This window comes from Camelus ferus, chromosome 12 (genome assembly GCF_009834535.1).
Source record: "Camelus ferus isolate YT-003-E chromosome 12, BCGSAC_Cfer_1.0, whole genome shotgun sequence".
NCBI lineage: Eukaryota > Metazoa > Chordata > Mammalia > Artiodactyla > Camelidae > Camelus > Camelus ferus.
This window is the reverse complement of record NC_045707.1, coordinates 48719751-48742376: the sequence shown is the minus strand read 5'-3', so window position 1 is coordinate 48742376 and position 22626 is coordinate 48719751. Positions and strand designations below refer to the sequence as shown.

The following is a 22626-nucleotide window of genomic DNA, read 5'->3' as shown; positions in this document are numbered from 1 at the left end:
TGTGGTCTGTGAAAATAAATAAGTAGCCATTCGGATTCTTACTTGCCTTGGGCTGTTTGTACAAATTCAAGTACTATGCTATGGAAGTTTCCTCTGTATTTTGAATGTATTTCTAAAGTGTCCTGGAAGAAAGCCATGGTTTTATATGAAAAGCATGTCATTTATTACTTTCATTACTCATAGTTTAAAACCGTTCTTCTTGTCTGCAAGGTTTTGTTTTTTTTTTTTTTAAGAAAATGCATAGATACTAGAAGTTGGTCACAATTTAATTAGCCTATACATGAAAAATTTTATTTTCATAGACTACACTTTTATATAATCTAGAACTTTGAAAAGGCAATAATGTTTATGGCTCTTTCCAGATTTCAGTAAATAAAAAAAAAAAGTGCAAATACAAGGAAAGATATTTATTTAGCCGGTGGAAAGCTTTTTGGGGTTTTTGTAATTCCCTTGCTGGATGCTGTCAGTTCTGTGTGTCTCTATGTTTTGACTTGTATCTTTATGCCCTGGCCCCTAGGCTGTTACCAGGTGGAAACTTGAAATCAACATCTGTGAAACATGAGAGGATAACCCTCCCATCCTCCACCCTCCCTCCTTCTCTCCTCTAGCCATCCAAGTATACAATTCGACAGTAAATATACTCGTGCCTTGATGAAACTTGAAGGAATTAAATTCTTTAGTGTGTAACTAAAGGAGGGGAGAAGGTGCTATCACATGATTTTTTTTTTTTTTTTTGCCTTATTTCCCAAGCCCAGTCTCCACAATTTTAACATCTTATCCCACTCCTCTTCTCCTTGGCATTTAATAAGCACTTACCTAGTTAGCCTGACAATCTAGAAAAAGGCAAATATTTTCCCTGGACGTTGGTGCAAAATTCATGATCCCCTTACCTGGAATCAGTTAATTTTTCCTCTTGAACTCCTCTGGCATTTATCTCTTATAACATGCAATCACTTCTTCAGATTATAGGTATTTCTGTACATCTCTCACCCCAAGGAATAAAGCACATTCCCTTCATATTTGTAGAATCCCCACACCCTACACCAATCATGGAATACGGTAAATTCTCAAGAAACACTTGGTGAATGAGGATTACATAAAAGCAGTTAGATCATTGGCTAGAGATCACACTATGATTCCACGATTACTGTTTTGCCAGATTTGGTTTTTTCCTTATCGAAACCTAACCCTGCTATAGTGCTATAGTGTACATGATGAATAACAGCAGTAATTGTTACCAGAGAGAGAGAGACTTTGAGGAGAGACATAGAGTGTTAAAGAAAAAGAACTAGGACAGGAGAAGAAACACATTTTCTTGATATGTCAATCATCTTACTTTTATAAAACAGAACCATTTTAGTTAAGTTTCACATCCATGTTCTTCCCCCTAATAGTAAGCTTTATGAGCTCAGCGCACTTAACCTCTCTGAGTCTCAGTTCCCATATCAGTAAAGTAGATATAAAGTATTACTTAATTCATAACATTGGAATAAAGATGAAAGGAGGCAAAATGTACAAAGCATGGAATTCAGAGCATGGCACCAATAAATTAAGCTCTCTGTAAATGTTAGCTTGTGTTGTTTTCTGATATATATCATAGTAATCCTTTGACCTGGGCAAGGGAAATGATTTTTACTATTTCCATTTTACAGATGAGAAAACTGAAATTCAATGATCTGCCCAAGTTCACAGAGCTAGTAAGAAGCCCAACTGACACGAATACCCAGCTCTTCCCACATCTCATCTAGCTTACCATTATGATACTGCATTTTAAGAAAGATCAAACTTTTAAGTTATACACAATTAATAATAAAAATTCTCAGGTAACATGTCTTTGCAGACTATAAACAGTTTATACAATGTGATCAAGTTTTACAATTTTTTTGAACTTTATCTTTGTGCAGGAACAAATATTTCCATCTTTTAAGTCTTAGTAAGAACCTCACCTCCAGAACCCCAAGGATTTTACTGAATATCATCTTATTTAAAATTTGTGCCTTTAATCAGATGTTAAGTTACATATGTTGTCATACTTACTTTTAGATAGAAGAAATTAACTCACAAAAAGTCATATACAGTAACTCACAAAAAAGCCATGGAACTGTCATCACAATCCAGGTCTCTGGCCAATCTAATGGGAATTGAAACACTTCTGAGGCTAGAAGCAGTGTTTGTGCAGAGAAGGCTGAAACTTATCCTGGCTTGGAATGTTTGGGAGTAGGGTTCACTGAAACCTTGGCTGCTGTATAGATATTTGAAATATTCAAATTCACAGCACATACCACATCTGCTGTTAAAACCACTTAAACTCTGATTTCTACTGACAACTCACTAGTTAACAGGGTGACTATATTCTGCATGTTGTCAAAGTTCATTTCAAGGCTAGTCACTCTTTCTCACAGACATCAACTACAAGTGATTTAAATTGTACCTGCATACTAAGATGTGAAGAATGCCAGAGCTGAGAAAGGTCTCCTTCTGACAGCCTTTTATTTTCTAAGAGGTCTGGAAACAAGTGATTATCTTCACAAACCTGATGTGACTGGTTTATTCGTAGATTGACTCTTCAAAGTAAGGTCAGGGGCTGGAATGGGTTGTCTGGCTCTTTATTTTGTGACCCTAGACAGATTTTCTCCTTTAGTCATGAAAGAAGGCTAGGTTGGAATTCAGGGTAGCCTAGAGTGCAGGATGGCTTGAAACAAAATTTGGTAAAAAACCAATACCATGGCCGTCTTCTCTCTTTCCCGTATGTCTGCACCCCCTCCAACCTATGTTCAGTGTCCTTCTGCCTTGCCTAAACAACTTAACTCTCCATTTTTCAGGTTGTTAATCTATAAAATGTGTCTAACCATAGTACTATTTCATAGGTTTGTGGTGAGGTTTAAAAAAAGCTTAATACATGAAGCATTTAGAACTGCACTCGACACATCACAAACAATACATAAGTGTTTGCTGTTGCTTCTGCCGCTGCCACTCTGTGGTAGTGATTGTTACAAACCTTCCCGACACTCCAGTCCAATAATTAGATTGCATCACCACCCTTGTCTGTTTTCTACGTAGCAATGCAAGAAATCACCTAAACCATGATATATCTGGAAAAACAGAGACTTTGCAGTTAGATAAGCTTGGGTTTAAACCCCTACTTTGTACTTGTTAGATAACCACCTGGCTTCCTTCATGCATAACATTTTACTGGGTTGTAAGCCCTGCTGAAATCCATTCATAGACTTTATAAGGATCCAGAGATTCCAGATAAAGAATCCCTACTCTGAGCAATGGAGCAGAAATGAGAATAGAGACAAAGACAGAATAAGTTCTGAATTAAGATAAAGGTATGGAGATATGTGACTCTTTCTCCACAAGGAAGGATTCAATTCCTTATTTCTCTGACTCTTGTATGTTCAGGAGCATCTCTTTTGTCAATTGCAGTCACGAAGTGTATTATTTTTTCATAGTATTGATCACTAGATTGTACCGGGACACCAAAGCAACATTCATTGAATATCTAGTGGTGTGTGCAAAGCACATACCTCTCTGTTAAGTGTAAGAAAATGTCCAGTAACCTATCCAACAGTCGATTCATCTGCAAATATTGAATGAGGAACCACCACAGGAGAAAATGTTACTACAGGCCATATATATATACACACACACACACACACACATATAAAAATACATATATGTATGCATATATATTATGTGTGTGTATATATATGGTTAATAATATTTTACAGTTGTGGTACCAGAGAACTTACAATGTATTATATAATTATAAATCCTGGCCAAAGTAAAGTATGATGTAATCAAAAATAATTGTCTTAGCACGGCAGAGGAGGAATGGGGAGAGATCACTTTACACGTGGGTGGTTAGGTAAGTGTGTATACAGAACAAGGTACAGTTGGAGATGAATCCCGAGGGATAAAAAGAGCGTGAAAGCAGAGGGACAGCTTTTTGGGGCCAGTGGAACAGCATTATCAAAACCTTGGCAATTGGAAAGCAATAAAAAAATCAATTTGGCTTAGAAGGACACTTTTCAAAGAAGCCATGAGCTCTTTTACCATCCTTGAACATTCAACAACTGCCATGGTGTCTGACACGTGGAAGTCATACAATAAATGAATGGTCCATGTTTATGGTAATAACTAAAGGGAGATAAGGAAAAAAATTTGAGGGTAGAGTCTGACTGTGGAAGGACTTGAAAGTCTGTCACTGGGCACTTAATTTATTCATTTGTTTGTTCAGCCAATATTCACTTGGTGATTAAGATGTGCCAATTTCTGTGCTAGCAGCTGGATGGCATCAGAGGTAGCTGAATAGGGTAATAACGTGATAAAAGTTTTATTTGAGCAAACCAAACCTAGCAAAAAATATACAGGCGGCGACACCGGGATCAAGGAGACTAGTTAGGAGGCTATAGCGTTAGTCTTGAAACATTAATACCTTAATAGCAAGAAGATGAGCATGGCAAACACAGGCCACTGCTCAGGAAGCTGATGTGATATGTTAAAGATAAATGCTTAGAGCACCTACTCTGTGCCAGGCACTGTGGTGTGTGCTTTAAATTCATTACCTCAGTTAAGACTCGGGATAACCCTATCAGTTAGGCACTATCATAATTAATTTTCATAATCAATTTCAAAAGCATGGAGCTAAAGCCTGAAGAGGCTATATACTCCACCCACTGTTATCTTTACCACTCCAACCAGCTGCTTCTGTCTTGTGAGCAATGGCAGGGAAAGAGCTAACTTCTTTACTGGCATCTTTATCTCCAAGGAGAACATTGTTTAAATGAAGATGAGCAACAGAAATGATTAACTAAAGCCCTTGATGTCTGCAAAAATGATAGGAAATTAGCCATTTGATGTGACTTCAAGTTTTAAGATACTGAAATAGTCTGTAGTCTTGATAGTGACTCTACTGTAATTAGGGAGAAATCATGCAATCTAAATATGCTATAAAAAAAGGGGGGAGGATTTACATAAAAATTTTCCCTGCGAATTCTCATGTGGGAAATGTCTTTGGGTTGAATGAAGGCTTCCTACACTAAGTGATGGCAGAAATGTCGATATTTTACGGATGAGACCACCTTTGGAGATGTACCTATTGAAAGCTGAGTGGAAACTACAAAAGAGAGAGAAAAAAGCCAGATGTTATCTGAAAGATCACCTCCTGGCCATGCTCCTGCATGTTGCTGGTAATAAGGCCTGCTACCATAAACGTAACCAGAGTTTGGCAATGTTGTATTTCCTTTTCAAACAAAGAAAAACATCCTGTGTGAAGATGAAAGTTGAAGTCAAGCACAAGATGAGATAGAATAATGTGCAACGCCTGACCTAGAAGCTGAGCACACAGACCCTGGGGCCAGAATGCTCAGGTTCAGTTCTTGGCCTAAGGATCTGTGTGACCTCAGGCAGTTTCCCCATTAATGATCACACCTTATTCACAGGAGGATGAAATGAGTCTGTATTTGCAAAGCGTTTAGAACAGAACCTGTCGCGTATGATAAGCTATGTAAGGAATGCAAATTTATGTCAAGTAACACAAATTTCAGAATGAACTGAGGGTTTTAAGAGATTGTGTTCTTCATCCTGCCTTTTATCCATGCTCTCGCCTGAAAGTTATGTCCTGTTTAGTTTGGAGCGTTCAAATGCAGGTCATGTCTGTGCAGTGTGTATTTACTGCAGGGAACCTATTTGGTCTGTAAATATTCTCTTTTCAATTTACCCTGTATCCTAGGAAAAATAAATGCTCCACCGCAGAACACAGCCCTCCAGAATTTAAGTAGGCAAATGAATGAAAAGTTTGATTCTAATGTCTGCACTGTAAAATAATGGCTTCGTTTAGGAACTTTTTCTGGGATAGTTATAGTCCCTTGAGAACTATTTGATTTGATTCAAGTTGTCCCTTCAAGCAATAATTCATCCCTTGTAATTTTCCTTGTTGAGGTTATTTCTTTAATAATTCATGAGATGAATTTTTGATGCAGATAGATACTAACATGACAACAAAGTGAAAGTTGCTTTACCATTTAAATCATATGAGTGTTTTTATTTTTGGAAACAATCCTGTATTTTGAATAAATCCACTTTAAATACTTGAGGAAATATTATTGTTTAGAAATAATTTATGTGCCCATTTTTTATTGAATGATGTCTGAGCATATCAATTTTTAAAGCATTAAATGATAACATACGAGCTGACTTATGAGTCTTTCGGGGAAAACAGAAAATGGAGGCATGATCACATTTGGTGCTGTAGGTTTAAATCTCTTTGGAACTTTCTTCATGAAAAGGTTGGCGTCTCATGAAACATCTTCATTCTTGGAGGCCAATTTCAATACCTTCTCTGGCATTACTCATGGTGTGAGACAATGCAAAATCCAACTAGAAACAGAGTAGTTCTTCCCACAAGCCAAGAACCATACAAGTTGGTACTATCAAAATAGCTCTTTTAAATATTTGTTACCTTCTGAATGATAAGAACATACGCGCCTGTCTCAGAAGAGTAAAACCACATAGTGAAAGCGGCTGAAAGATGACAGGAAATGCTGTGAAGATTTTGTTTGTTTGTTTTTAAATCCATGTAGTTGCAAACCTTGATGGTTGCCAGCTGGCAGTTAAAACGTAATGACACCAACATTACATTAACAAGTACCCTACGATACCATTGCAAATCTGGTGGTGTCAAGGGCTTTTTGTTTGTTTGTTTGTTTGTTTTTGGTTTTTTTGGTATTACTTTTGTAGTGGTAAAAAAATACGTCATATAAATTTTATCATTTTACATTTTAAGTATTCAATAAAGTGCATTTACAGTGTTGTACAAGCATCACTACTATCTATTTCCAGAACTTTTTCATCATCCCAAACAGAAACTATCCATGAAACAGTAACTCCACATTTCCCTCTCCCTCAGTCCCTGGCAACCTCTATTCTACTGTCTCTGTGGATTTGCCTATCCTAGGTACCGCATGTAAAGTGGAATTGTGCAATAAGTTTTTAATTTATGGAAAAAATAAGGGTTTTATTTTTTTCGCTTTTTAAAAAAATGTATTTAAATGGAGGAAAAGTGGAATAGGAAGAAACTATCAGGGGCCATGAAAGAGCTAGAACCACGCTGCCTCAAGGGGAGGGTTTCTTCTAGGAAGACAACCCTGGGAGATGGGCCTGGGAACTTGCTATGATTATGTCAAAGTTGTAACTTGAAGACACCTAATGTTCTTTATTAAAATCAGTACCAAACAAAAACATGACAATTAAAATATATTGATTTTCTGTAGAAAGTAATTCACCAAGGAAGCTTTCTTATCACCAAATGTTTGTTTATAAACTTTGAAAATAGAATTTGCAGGCCAGCTAATGCATGTGGAATGATAGTACGGACTTCTTACTAGTAGGCATGTATTTTCAGTTCTCTGCTCAGTACTGGTAACCAAGCTTTAGTAAAGTGTCTGTGTCTTGTCACAGCAGTTCTGTGAAATAAAGAACATAAAAGTATGTTTTGAGACTGTGAAGCACACTTAAACTAGCACATGGCACAGTCAAATAAAACCCTTAATCTTGGTCTTACTACAGACATTCTCTGCGCCAGCTAGCTGTTTTTATGAAAGTACTAAAGACTATCTTCCTGAAAGAATAGCAGCTATTTCTGTAAAGTGCTTTTAATATTTCTTTTAAAATGTTGAATATGTTAAAATTAAAAATAAACCATTTAAATGTTTAATTCCAAACAGCAGAAATAATTGAAGCACTGTGTAAAGATTTTTAGAAAAAAAAAATAATCAGTACCAGACAAAAGTTACCTGGGGAGAAGTGATTTTCACTTACAACTTAAGAATCATAATTCATTTCCCTCCAAATTTAATTTATACTGAGGTATGCTAGATGTGGGTACCAGAATGAAAGTTTCATCAAAGCAGGGATATTTGCCTGCTTTATTTTTTGTGCTTAAAACAGACATGGCACCTGGTGGACCAAAATAAGCAGATGTTGAATATTAGCCCTCCAGGATCTGAGGTTACCCAACTTTAGGGCAGGCAGCATTCAATCCTTCCGTGTTACCTTAAATACCTAGAAGAATCTGTCCTCACTGCCAAAGACCTCTTAGATTGGCACAGGATTGAATCCAAGTTCCTCCTTTCAGACTGGTAATTTTGGAGATCTCAGTCCTTCCAGCTCTCCCTACCATGTTCCAGAGTCCAGACTTCCCATCCGCATTTACTCTCTAAAGCCCCACAAATGATTCCCCAGGTACTCGCACATAGAACTGCAAAATCTCACCTGTCTGAACTTCCTTATGTGTCTCTTTACTTCCGTTTCTGTATCTCAAGTTTTTTCACACTGCATCCTTCCCATTACAACTGTCATTTCCCTCACAACTCAGTGATCCTCAAAATTCAGTAAGTTGATTACCAACATCATCACTTTTTATCAACTTCTTTTACTTAATGATTAAGAATTTTACTTGATGATCAATTATTTACTTAATGACTGTTATTTTAAATAAAGCCCTAAAAGCCACATCACTATATGGTAGTTATATTTTCTGTTATATGTTTAAATAAATAATTATTATAACAAAATTGTTTTTCAATGGACCCCTTAAAATTGCACTGTCTACTATCATTGATAGAGGTTTTACTTTTTGGAAAATATTTCATAATCCTTAACCCAATGGCCTTAAAACCAAATTCTAAGATTTATATTTGACCAGGCTAGTGATGATTAACCTGTAACAGATTACAGGCATATAGACATTTGAGGGCTTCCTACCTGAGACTACTTTAGTTTGTTGGGATCAAGTCAGGAATAAATCCCTAGTTCTCCATTCAAACCTCTTTCCCAAATGTTACAGAGATTTCAAATAATAGCAATCTAAAGGCTACACTAATCTTATCTTCTTTGTATTAAATCTACTCTATATGGATCCTGGGCTGGTTACTCAGGGTGCTCTTACTGGATGAAGTTACTTGGCACAACAGCATCTACACCACGTCTCATTGATCTTCCAATGCCCTATAAATCTGGTATTAGATCTTCCCTATGGATTCACTTATTATTTCCAGACTTGGCTCTCAATATTTTCTTTGACAGTTAAGACTCTTACATGTACATATAATCAGAGATGCCTTAGGTCAGGTTCATCAGAAAGTAGATCCTGAGACAAAGCTTTCTTGAAGGAGGAATCCTGGGAAAAGCTCTCAGAAACAACCCTTGTAAGGCAGAGAGGGAAGAAGAATTAAACAGAAGGAGAAGTTGAACTGTGTTGCAGTCACAACTGCAAGCTTAGTGGATCTGGTGGAAAGTTCTGGAACTGAGAAGACTAGACTTGACTCGAATTCAGCAGGCAACTTCTGTACCCAACAACAGCCAGACAGAGTGTGAGTTGTCTCCAGGAAGGGACTTAACCTTGTGCCAGGCAGCTCCCTTCATTAAAGGGACCACACTGTGAACTATCAGTTGACAAAAATTCTGGCAGCTAGAGAAATAAGTGAATACTGAATACTGAAGAGGAGATCTGAGGAATGACCCACAACATCTACCACAAGAGCTCCCTGTCTGATAATATAGGAAAACACAAACTAAATTTTTATATGAAGCAAGTTCACAGTATTTTCCATTATTTTGAAAATGTCTTTGTCATTGTTCATCTCATTGAACTATGAGTTGGTTGAAGGTAAGGGCCACGACTTTTCAAGTTTTCATTCCTGTAATCTGGCACAATAGGTATATAGTCGCTCAAATATTGTTAATTATTGAAATGAAAAAACTGGACATTTGACACTAGTCCATAAATAAGCAAATTACAACAGATTAATAATGCATTTGATCCTTGAACGGTGCTGAAGTTTGTGGGCCCTCCATATACCTGGTTCTTCTGTATGTGATGTTCCTCTGCATCTGTGGATTCAATGAACCACAGATAGTGTGGTACCGTAGTACATGTTTATTGAAAAAAATCTGTGTATAACTGGACCTGCAAAGTTCAAACCTGTATTGTTCAAGGGACAACTGTATATAAAATTATGAATTTAGCTAATAAACTTACATTTGACTATTTATATATGACAGCATTCTGTTACAAGGTGTGATGACTTATACGCTAACCCAGGGGTTTTCGAACATGTAACCACTTCAGGGTTGAGGGAAGAAATGGCTGATTCTTCCCCAAACCTCCTCTGCAACTAGAATAAGACTGATGACTTCTGTTCACATCATCCCTTCAGTGAGAAAAAAGTCCGGACAAAGCTAACAGTTCTTAGCAGTCATTTCATATAATATTTACAAAGAAAACACAGTGTCTTAGTCTGTGAAGCTTGCTGTAACAAAATTTCAGAGACTGGATGGCCTAGAAACCACAGATACTGATTCCTCAGGTTCTGGCAGCTGTGAAGTCCAAAATTAAGGCTCCACAGAGCTCGTAATTTGGAGACAGCACACTTCCTGATTCATAGATGGTTGTCTTTTTGCTATAACTGACATGGCAGAAGGTGCAAGGGGCCTTCACTGGGACCTCTTTTATAAGAGCACAAATCCCATTCATGAGGGCTTCACCCTCATGACCTAATCACCTCCCACAGACCCCACCTGCTAATACTGGGGATTAGACTTCAACATGTGAATTGTGAGGCACTGCAAACATTGCATCTATAGCACACTTTACTTCAAGTTCTCGTATTTACAACTCTAAAATAAGAAAATATACAAATTAGATGTATCATGTCTGTTTTTTAAATTTGGCTCTTCAAAAGATTTAAAAATATTTTTTAAAAATTTTACCTAGTTTCCTAAGATAAAGTTGAGGCTACTGATTTTAGATCTTTCTTCTTTTTTAATGCATGCACTTAATGCTATAAATTTCTTTTTACCCTTGCTTTTTCCTGCATTCTACAAATTTTGATAAGTTGTCTTTACATTTTCATTCACTCAAGTATTTTTTATAATTTCTGTTGATTCAAACATTTGTCTTCTTTAATCCAAAAGTTACTTAGAAGTGTTGTCTTATCTCAAATATTTGGAGATTTGCCGGCTGTCTTTCTGTTTGATTTGTATTAACAATTCCATAGGTCTGAGAGCATACTTGGTGTGTTTTCTATCCTATTAAATTTGTTATGGTATATTTTATGTCCCAGAGTGTGGTCAACCTTGGTGAATGCTTATGTGAGCTTGAGAAGGATGTGAACCCTGCTACTGTTGGCTGGAATATTCCATAAACATAAATTAGCTCAAGTTGATTAATAATAATATTCAGGTTAAATATACCCTGATTTTCTGATTGATGATCTATCAGTTACTAAAAGAGTGGTGTTGAAGGCTTCAGCTATAGTGGTGAATTTGTCTATTTCTCCCGTCAGTTTTAGCCTCCTTTTTTGACACTGTATATTGTTAAGTAAACTTTTAAGAGAAATTAAAATGGACTCTTTTATCATTAGGTAATGTCTGTTTGTCCATGATAATTTTCCTTGTTCTGAAATATGCTTTGTTTAAAATTAATACAACTACTTTAGTTTTCTTTGGATAATTGTTAGAATAAATGTCTATTGCTCCATCCTTTTTAACCAATCTGAGATTTCATTTTTAAACTTGGTTTCTATCAGACAACATACATTGAGTCTTGCTTTTTTATCCACAATGACAATCTCCAAATTTTAATGGATGCTTTCACCACTCACACTGAGAGTTGTTCTTGATATAGTTGGATTAATATCTAACATGTTTGTAACTTTGGTCTACTTGTTGAATCTGTTCTCCACCCCCCTCCCCCGCCTCTTCTGCCTTGTCTGGCTTCTAAATGAGTGTCTTATATGATTCCTTTTTACCTCATGTCTTAGCACATAAATTCATTTTTTAAAATGTAGTGGTTGTCTTACATTTTCCAAAATACATTTTTAACTAATCTGATTGTTGCTCAAATGATGCCATCCTGCTTCACTTGTAGTGCAGGTACCTTAGATGTTTCCAGTCCTTCCTTCCTCTCCCTGCGACATTGCTGTCATTCATTATTTATCCATATACTATGATCACACAGAACATTGTTACTATTATTACTTTAAACAAAGTTATCTTTCATAGCAAATAAGAATAAGAAAAATAAAATGTTTTTTTTCCTATGAAACTTTAGGTAAATTCAAGTTTGTGACTTATCTTCCTTCTGGTTAAAGAAATCCTTTGACTTTTTTTGCAAGTATGCTGGTAATGAATTTCTTCAGCTTTTGTTTGTCTTAGAAAGATTTTATTTCTCTTTCACTTTGGAAAGTAATCCTTCTGTATATAGAATTCTTGGCTGGTGGTGTTTTTTTTTTTCCCCTTTCAACACTTTAAAGATTTAGCCTACCTTCTTCCTTGCATAATTCCTGTTGAGAAGTCCATTGTGTCTTTGTTCCTTCCTTAAGTAAGGTGTATTTTTCCCCCTCTGGATTCTTTTAAGATTTTTTTTCTGCCTCCCTCTCTCTTTATTTTGGAGAGAGAGTATTTTTGGTATTTATCCTCCTTACTGTTCTCCAACTTTTCTGGATCTGTGGTTGTCTATCATAAATTTTGGAAGCATCTCTGCCATTATTACTTCAAATATTTCTTTCTTCTTCTGGTATTCCAGTTATGTGTATGTTATACCTTTTGACATTGTTCTACAGTGTTTGGATGTTCTGAGGTTTGGGAAGTTTTTTGTTTGTTTGTTTGTTTTTCTATTCCTTTTTCTCTTTGAATTTCATTTTGGAAAGTTTCTATTGACCTACTTTCAACTCACTGAATCCTTCCTCAGACCTATCTAGTCCACTGACGAACCTATCACAGGCATTCTTCATGTCTGTTATAGGGTTTGGGATTTCTAGCATTTCTTTTGGATTCTTCCTCAGGGTTTCCATCTCTCTGCTTACTTTACCCATGTGTTCTTGCGTGTTATCTACTTTTTCCATTAGAGCTCATAATGTTTAGTCGGTGATAAAAAAAAATCCCCTATGATAATTCCAACACTGTCACATCTGAGTCTGTTTCCAAGGCTTACTTTGCCTCTTTAGACTATTTTTCCTTACCTTTTGGCATGCCTTGTAATTTTTTGTTGAAAGCCAGGCATGTTGTATCAGGTAATGGGAACTGAGGTAAACAGACCTTTAATGTGAGGGTCTGTGTTGATTTGTGTAGGAACTGAATTGTATGTATATCTGCTGTGGCTTTAGGTAACAAAAGTTTCAAATTCCTCTAGTATCCTTGGTCTGTCTTTGCACTTGGCTTTTGGCTTCCCTAAGTCCTCTTCCTCAGAAAGAGTCTGTACCCTGTAGCTCTTCCAGTTGTAATTCGCTGTTAACTATACTAGTGTTACTGTATGACGATAAGGAATGGGGAAGGAGGAGCATTCTATAATATTATGATTAAATCTTAGTCTCTTAGTGAGCCTGTTAAGTATGGACTGTGACCTTCACAACTATTTCTCTCCTAGTATAACTTCCCCCTCCCTCTGCTTTGGTAAAACAGGACATTTAGAGGAGCTGGAGTGGTAGGAAACCCTTGCCCTCAGCTGGGATAAGGCTCTAGTAAAGTCTTTTCCCCTGGAGAGTAGACCTTCATTACAGAGAGCACTCTAGATAAATTATACAATGATTACTCATCTTCTCCCCATCCCAGAACCATGAGGGGATCTTCCTTGGGCCTTCAACTTGAAACCTGGTAGAGTTTCTAGTGGAAAACCCATGAAAGTCTGGGATTTCCCTAAGACTGCAGAACCCAAGAGTTTCTCATTTTCACGCTAAACTACATTCTTCCTTCAGCAACTGGTCGGTCACAATCACCATGTAAGTGTTTCTACCAGTTTATGGCTACAGCAGCCTCTGCTCCAGTTAAGAAGATTCCAGCTATGAGTCTCTGAATTCACCTGCCTAACCAGTATAGTGTTTTGCTGTGAAACCTCCATTTTCTGATGAGTCCAAGAAAGGTCACTGATATTCATTTTTTGCTTTGTTCTGTTTTAATTGTCATGGGAGGTACTTCCAAGCTCTTCACATGTTGTTGCTGAAACTAGAAATGTCTTAGCTCTTTTATGTCAGTGAATTTTATCTTTCTTTCTAGCTTCTGAAATTCTGCTGCTATGGTCTTACTTCTTTTCATTGTCCTTCTTGATGTATTTTAATGCTCTTTTTATTATCAACATTTGTATGGGATTTAGTGAAGAAGTAGAGGTTAATACATTTGTTCAGTTTACCATCCAGTTATTTAAACTTTGCCATTATATTCCCTCAGAACTCCACGAGACATAATTTTTTCAACTAGGTCAATGTCTGTATTGCATCCTAAAATTATTATTTTGTTCACTTTTTTATCTTCAAGGCCAAAATAGTATTTGGTAAATAATAGGTACCTCAAAATATTTGTTAAATAATTGGGTATGTGAATGACTGACTGAATGAATGGTCACTTACTTTACTGGAGTTATAGGTTTGCTGAGAAGTTTCTTCAGATCATCTCACTAGTGATCTGCTTAGGCTGGAAGTTCTTTTGGGGTTTCATAGATGTCAGTCTGGAAGGCTTTCATGTTTCATGTTTCTGGAGTTGTGTGTTAATGTTGAAATACTCTGGAAGAAATGACAGAGAAACCAATATCACCTAACATCCCAGTAGAAAATTTACAGGAACCTAAACAAAATGGTTTGAAGACTGTCAAAACTGGCAGAATTCACATATTTGCCCTGGTAAGATATTCTTCTTTGCAATACCTTGAGAAGGAAATAAAATGTCTCTAATATTAAGTCCTTTTTCTTATCACAATTATATCTGCATGCTTTTAAAATGCTACATTGTTACTTTTACTGAAGAATTTCCATATATCATTTGTTAGTCTAAAGCCTGGCATATAGGTAGTTCTTAATAAATAATATTTTCTAATTGATCAAAAAAGAATGAATTCATTCATACATTTGGTTGAGGAATGTGTGTTTCTTATAGAGTTCTGCTCTTGAGCAGAAGTCAGCAAACTTTTTCTAGGTCAAGGGACAGTTATTAGATACTGTTGGTCTGTGGGCCATAAATCCTTGCTGTAACTATTCAGCATTATAGAGCAAAAGCAGCCATAGACATACGTAAATGAATAGGCATGACTGTGTGCTGATAAAACTTTATTTACAAAAATAGGAAGTGGGATGGATTTGAGCCATGCATCCTGGTTTAGCAAACCCTACACTAGAGACAATTAACCTATACTCTATAATTTTTATTTCTGTTTCTACTGAACATTCCTTATGGGATGTCCCATTGGCACCTCAGTTTCAGCATGTTGAGAACTGAATTTATCATTATTCACCAACATAAGGTTTCCTTGTGTATTTTCTACCTCAGGAAATGACAAAACCTTCTCCCCAACTAATCAACAGTCTAAGGATTCCTCCTGTGATACTATCCATCATCTCTTCTTTATCTCCACTGATGCTCCCCTGATCGAGATTTTTCTCTCAATATGGCATCGATATAAACTATTTTTATAATTTGTCTCCAATATTGCCTTCTTCTAATCTATTATCCAAAAAGCCACCAAAGTGATTAATGTAACTTAAGAATATGATTATAATATTTGTTGCTTAAAATTCTTCAAAACTTAAAAAAAGATTATGAATAAGAGGCTAAACTTTAGACATAACCTTCAGTTCAATCATTTTAATTTATTTAATTTCTGAAACAATTGAAAGACCTAGCGATGTTGGATCATGTATTTTTTACTTAGTTGAAAACTGTTCTCTCTCTCTTTCTCTCCAAATATATATATATATATATATGTATACACACACACACACATACATCTATGGGCATTGAAATTTGAGATTCCTATTCTCAATGATTCAGTGCTATCCAACAGAACTTTCTGCAATGACAGAAATGATTGATATCTGTACTGTCCCAAATTGTAGCCACAAGATGCAGTGGTTATTTAGCACTTGAAATATGGCTAAAGTGACTTTGAAATTTAATTTTTAACTCTGTTTAATTGTAATTAATTAAAATTAAATGTAAATAGCCTCATGTGGCTAGTGGTTATCTTACTGGATAATACAGAAATTAACCACACTACCTGGAGTACGAGATTCATGGCAGGTTCTTGTTGAGGTCTCCAGCCTCATCTCTTACTGTGTCCTTCCATGCCCTACATGAACACCAACCACAGTGAACTACCTGGAGAGCCCAAATGCATCACACTCTTTCATACCATCTAGCTCATTGCTTATTCTGTTTCCCCTTCCATCAATTAATGAAATTTACTTGTTTCAATATTTATTTAAAATATAACTTCTTAGAAAGTCTAAATTGATCTTTGCCACTTTTCTAATCCTTAGAAGTAGTTATTAATCCATTTTTGTCATTCACATCATCACACGCATAGGACAGACTTTTCTCAAACAAACATTTAATTGTTCTTGTTTGTTTATATGTCTCTCTCCTCTTACAAGATAGTGCAGTTAGTATATTTCTTGATAATAATGATAGTGCACCATCATTTTTAGTATCTAGCACTGTGGGCACTCTATAGATGCTAAATAAATATCTGTGGCATGAATGAATAAATGAATAGATATTTAGGACTATGATACTAATCAATTTAAAAATGGCTACAAATCTTACAAATATCTATCCTGAAAAAAAAATGATCTTCCACCAAATAAGAGCCATGTTACCAGAGTCTCTAAAAGTTTGATAGAGACCAATATCCCTTTCATTTTATAGGCTAACTTTTAAAAATTAAGGAATGTAAAGATAAGATTTGTAATCAGTTGTGTTTTTAAAGAAATATGATCATGGTTTCCTTTAAACTCCATCAGTGTATCTCTATGACAGTACACATCTATGACTATATCTCTATTTGGAAATAGTATTGAAAGTCAAAATGTGAAAAGCTGTGAATGTAAAATATAGAGCCAAGTGGTCCTGCTGTACACTTTGTCCCCATGATGGACTTAAATTTTTACATATGAAACCATAAAGGAAATATACTTTTTCATGCATATGTATAATTCCTATTTTGAAACTTTACAAGTTTTTAGTGAGAGAATATAAAAATTGATGGGTTAAAATATTTTTTAGTACTGTCTTACTGTCTTGAGCATAATACATGTTATTTAAACTGCTAACTCGAGATTTCTAAATTTCTTACCAATTGATTGTCTTTTTTTCCCTCATTGCTTTATTTTGTAAGTAATTATTGATCAAACTTGGTTGTTCTCTAAAAGAAACTTATTTGCCCATAATGCTTGTGTGGAGTTTGGAGCTATGACATGAAGGCACATAATTTATATATTTGGAGGGATGCATTACTGCATGTTTTTACTTGCAATTAAATTACACCCTGAAGATAACAGTACATATTACTCAGCTGCCTTTTTTTTAAACATGCAAAGTTCCTTGATGTATACTGTGGATTAAGATTAGAATTCAAAAGTCATTTTTTTATTCTTAAGAGAAAGAACATTAGCCATTAGCTTGCAGAAGGTAATTCATTTGTTGTATGATAATTTCTATTTATAAACAAAAGAAATTGCAGTAGTTATAAAACAGCTCTGCTAGACACTGAATTAACTTTATCATTTTAGAAATTAATTTCTTTAAGTCCTCATTCTCACATGACGAGAAAGCAGAGTCTCTTGACGGCTACATATTCTATGTGATAAGGCTAACATTATCAATAGGGTAATGGTCCTTAACCACTCAGATTATTTGATCTGACCACATATCTACTTCCCTACTCTCTTCTCATCAACACAAATACACGTCCATTGGTTTTACATGGCTAATAGGGGGAAGGTTCTGTGTTTAAGCATATATTCCCTAGGTTAACTCTTCACTAGGGGGAGGCAGTTCCTAGAATTAACTGCTACTGTGACAAAAACCTAAAATACTGAGCTGAGTAGTGGGAGACAAGAAAAAGATTTTTAAAAACTCTCAAAATGGAAAGAAAACTAGTATAGGAGACTGAAAAAAATGGCAGCCTATGTCACCCACTCACAGTAGAAACGTACTGCTATAACTGACAATAGTAAATAGACCCAGTTAACACAGATCTGGGCGAGACGGTTTCCAGGCAAAATGTTGAAACAAGCTAGTTGCTCTTAGCAGCATATAAGTTGCTACAAGAACAATGGTCTTCTGTGCTAGACCTATATACAAATCAGAGCTTGACTACTTTATAGCTTATAAACTATGGGCCAGTTTCCCTCTGAGATTTGTAGGTAAAATCATGTTTAACAAAAGGCTCATAATCACCCCTCCCTCAAAGAGTTACTGTGAGACTTCCATTTTTAGATAAGATATGCAATATGCTTGCCACAGCACCTGGAACATCGTAATTCATTAACAGACACCCAAACACCATAATATATTAAATGAATAAATATGTTTCAAAATGATTGCATATAACCTTTGTAATGGAATGTAACAGAGGAGCCCATCAAGCTCCATCCACTAGAATGAAAGCTTCACGAGGGATGGAACTCCGTCTTGTGCTTGTTTTATCCCAGCCTCAAAACTGAACAAATATCTGTACATGAGGTGAGTGATAAAAGAAAATGCCAACTTCTAGACAGGAAGGAAAGGGACCCAGAAGGACCCTCCTCTTCCTTGAAGACTGCTGATTTATATGCACTTGCCTATGTTGAGTTAGTGGCAGAGACGGTGTCCATCTGAAAAGGCACACAACTTTTTAAGAGGGTCACTATATTCACCTTCAACAGTCTGGAGCCATTTTAGAATATCATGGGTGAATATCTGGGTTTTTATATGAAATTTACCGATTTTAAATATTTTTCTAAATTCCTTTTGGAATAATCTCAAGTCTAAACAAAACACAATGGTAGGAACACACTTCCTACAAACTACCCTTTTGCTACATTTGAACTTTACTTTGCTGCTTTATATTACAATCATTATTATATCTTCAGTGTGGTGTATATATTACAGGTGTGCATACTTGGGGCTTCAGAGTCTGCAACTGAACAAGTGAGGAAACAACAACTCCCCCCTCCAGCTGTTATAAGCATCTAGTGCAATAATGACTCCCTGGAGGGAAAGGGTTGTTGACAGAGTGCTCCACAGAAGTAATTGATTATCTGTGCTGTTCCATAGCTCTTAAGGTAGACTAAGTTGTATTTAGGCTACCGACACTTATCTCGAAGTAATTACTGGGGTTTTTGTTGTTTCTCATTTGCATAACCACTTGGCCATTCATCCCTTCGATGGGCCATTGACTGACAGCCTAAAACGACTGCTCTTTGTAAAAGAACAAGAAAAAGTACTTAAAAAAAAAAAAAACCTTCAAAAGCCCAAGTAAAGAGATTAGTTATTGAGGGTCTATTTTGTAAAAGTCTTCTGGGTGCTTTTGGGTAGTTTAGCTGCTGGTTTAGAGTGCAAATCCATATGTGTGAGGGCTTAAATCCAGGCTTTAATCTGTTAATATTTGTCTAAAGTGTGGTCTTTCTTCTAATCACCTGCCTAAAGAGAACATCATTTGATTTCCCATCAACTCATCCTTCGAAAAGCCTGTGTTATTATTAAAAGTGATATTTTTCTAATGTCCATAAAGGCATCTTATCACTTTATTGAAAAGAAAAGAGCTGGGGTTTTCAGGTATGTATAGATAAAATCAGGGATACTACTTCATTATTCAAAGGAAAGAAAACCTTATTCTGGAACAAATAATTCTTGGCATTCTTCATTTATCTGAATTAGTTTGCAATCTGTAAAAGCTTTCAGAATGGTGTTGGAGAGAATGGTGTTCTCTGATACAGGCTCATAAAAGATAAAAAGTGTTAATTGCCAGTAGAATTATTAATTAGTTTAAGAGAAAATGCACATTACCTCTATTTGTCAATACAGAGAGGTATTGACAAATATTTCATTTACATAGAAGCAAATTTGTACATTGAGGATTTTAAAACATGAAACTCATGTTAAAAGACATAAAAATATCCATGTGCCTGATCTGGAGAGAGGCATTCCTGGAGTCAGGAAAACTTCCATATTCAAATTTCAATTTTCCAGAAATAGCTGTTAATTTGTGAAAACGACATCTACTATTTATTAATACCATCTTTATTTACACTGCATGTGTTTTCCCTGGATGATTACTCAAAATTTTGCAAGTTAGTCTGTGAATGAATACTTAAGTATTTATCACGAATCACACGCACTTACTCACTTCAGGGAATTTCCATTTCATACAAGAGTGTGTTCCAGATGTGTTTTATAAGTTGCTTCTCCTAGAAACCTTGGTAGAGGAGGAAAACTCAGATCCTTAAATTGCCATCCCAGAGCAGAAGCAGTGGTCTTAGGGAGCAGAAGCCCTTCGAAATTCTTTCCAAATCTTACCCTCCAGACACAAAGGAGAGGCAAAGTTGGTCAGGGATGAGTGAGTGAGCAAAACAAAATCTGATCTGAGGATCCAGGATTCTGGGTCAATGCATAGCCAAACATCTTCCACACACTGGTTTTTAAGAAGCAATGAAAAAATAATGCGCAGATGAACTTCTGTAAAGTTCTGATGTGTTACTGTAAGTTGCTATGAAGAGACCAAGTTTGATTAATATAATTTATAATTTCTTAATGTTTCCCACCTGAAGCCTATGGTACTTCATGCCCTCTGGTTGGCATTGGTTCCTTCCCAAGTAGAACCCAAAGAAAAGGTCCAATTTCAATTGAGTGGAATAAGCATTAGGGCAGCTCTACTTCAAAAAAGCAACTTATGTCCTAAAGACCATAATTAACCTAAACTATTAATAGCCAATTTTAGTAGTTTCTAAAATAGAACAAGATAGTCTTACTGTTGGATTTTTTTCACCAAAATGCTTTGGTTTAGTGCTAGATTAAAAGGTAGAGTTAAATGGACATGATACATTGTTTTGGAGTTCTTCTGCTTTGGAGTAATCTGTATTTTGGGAACCAGTTTTTACTGACAGAGCCACAGAATGACAGTGTGGTTTAAAATTGCCTATGAAGCACAATGTGTTCATGAAAAAAATATTATAGAAATGCTCTATCTTTGCCATTTTATTCAGTTCCTCTAAAAGAGGACATGTCACTGAGGTAAGAGATTTGACTCTTTCATACTCTTTTCACCAAAACCTCCTATCTAGTATTTGTCACAGTATGTCAGTGGCAAATAACACATTTACATGGAGATGTCTTTCTTGCTGTTGTGAACATCTGGAATTCATGCCACCTCATCTTCTAACCCAGGCCTTAGATCTTGGCCTTTGATCCAGTCCTTGTCCAGTTAAGACTCAGGAGAGTGTGGTACAGAGAAGAGTTCGCCTTTGCAGTCTATATTAGTGCTCTATTGCTGCCATAACAAATTACCACACATTGAGTGGATTGAAACAACACACATTTTATCTTACAATTCTGGAGGTCAGAGATCTGAAAATGGTCTACTGGTCTACAATGAAGATGTCAGTAAGGCTGCATTCCTTCCTGGAGACGCTGGAGTTGGATAGAAAAATTGGAACATGTGTGCCTTGCAGCAGTGATAACTATCATTTGTTAAGCATTATGTGCTGTGCCTGGCACTGTGCTCAGCCAGATGGCACTAAATGACCTTCAGTTCATATGCACTGGGGTGTGCTTCTCTATTCATTCTGTTTCCTTCCATTTTTATTCCAGAACTGTGAGTGGCAGCAATTATTTGTAAATTTGTTTGCCCTCAGTAGACTTCAGGTTTTCCATCAGTTAGCTATTCTGATGTCTAAAGTAGGATTAAGGGTGGATATAAAGAACAGAGAATATTCCCAAGCCTATCTGGCTATTAACCTAAGCCACATCTTCCAATATAGGTTTTACTGGCAATAAAGTTGACATATCTGTCCTATCACTTATCTCCTATATATGAGTTTTATTTGTGATCCCCTAAAATTCCATATCCTTTCTATACAGAAATTCTGGGTCTATTCATATCGCCAGCTAGGATTCAAACACAAATCTGACATCAAAGGCCTTATTCTTAACTGTTAATCATCTTTGAATACATGCTGTAATTATTTTAAGGTTTAGACAAGTTCATGAGGCAATTATCTCACACATAAGAGATGTTCAGTAAGTGAGAAATTCCTCCCACTGCTTTATGAGTAGAAGGAGAATCAAGTAAATTAGAAATTTTTAAATATTGTATAAGGTAATTTTTATATTAATCAGCTCTCAACATGTAGGGCAAATAATTTTCAGTCTAATGGTTGGTTGGTTCATTTATTGATCCCTTCATGCATACATTCGATTAGTTTTTGCTTCTTACAGAAACATATAAGGTAAAATGAGTAAGACTGAATTTAGTCTTGAGCATAGCATTCATGTTTTCAAATGAGCAATATAAAAGACTGAAATCCAACTGTGTCCCTGTAGCTCTCAGAGCTAATATTTCTTTTTTTCCCTGATACAGAATAACATAACCAAAGAAGATGAACTGCTTGGAACTTATCATAAATAATACCAATTCAGCTGTGTAGCCATAATTTTTACTTTTGTGACTCCAGCATGAATTGATCCTTGTATCTTCTGACAGTAACATATTTCAGCATAACTCTAACAGAAAGTGTTTGAATATCACATCCCCTATAATAATAAGTAGTCAAGGTTAAGACAATACTTTAACTGATTTTTAAAAATTGTGGACAG

General features: G+C 35.9%; 1 long non-coding RNA gene across 2 annotated transcripts in view; it reads left to right on the top strand.

The window, feature by feature from the left end:
• Positions 1-22626, top strand: part of LOC106729114 — a 507053-nt gene that overhangs the window by 419878 nt on the left and 64549 nt on the right. The window lies entirely within an intron of this gene.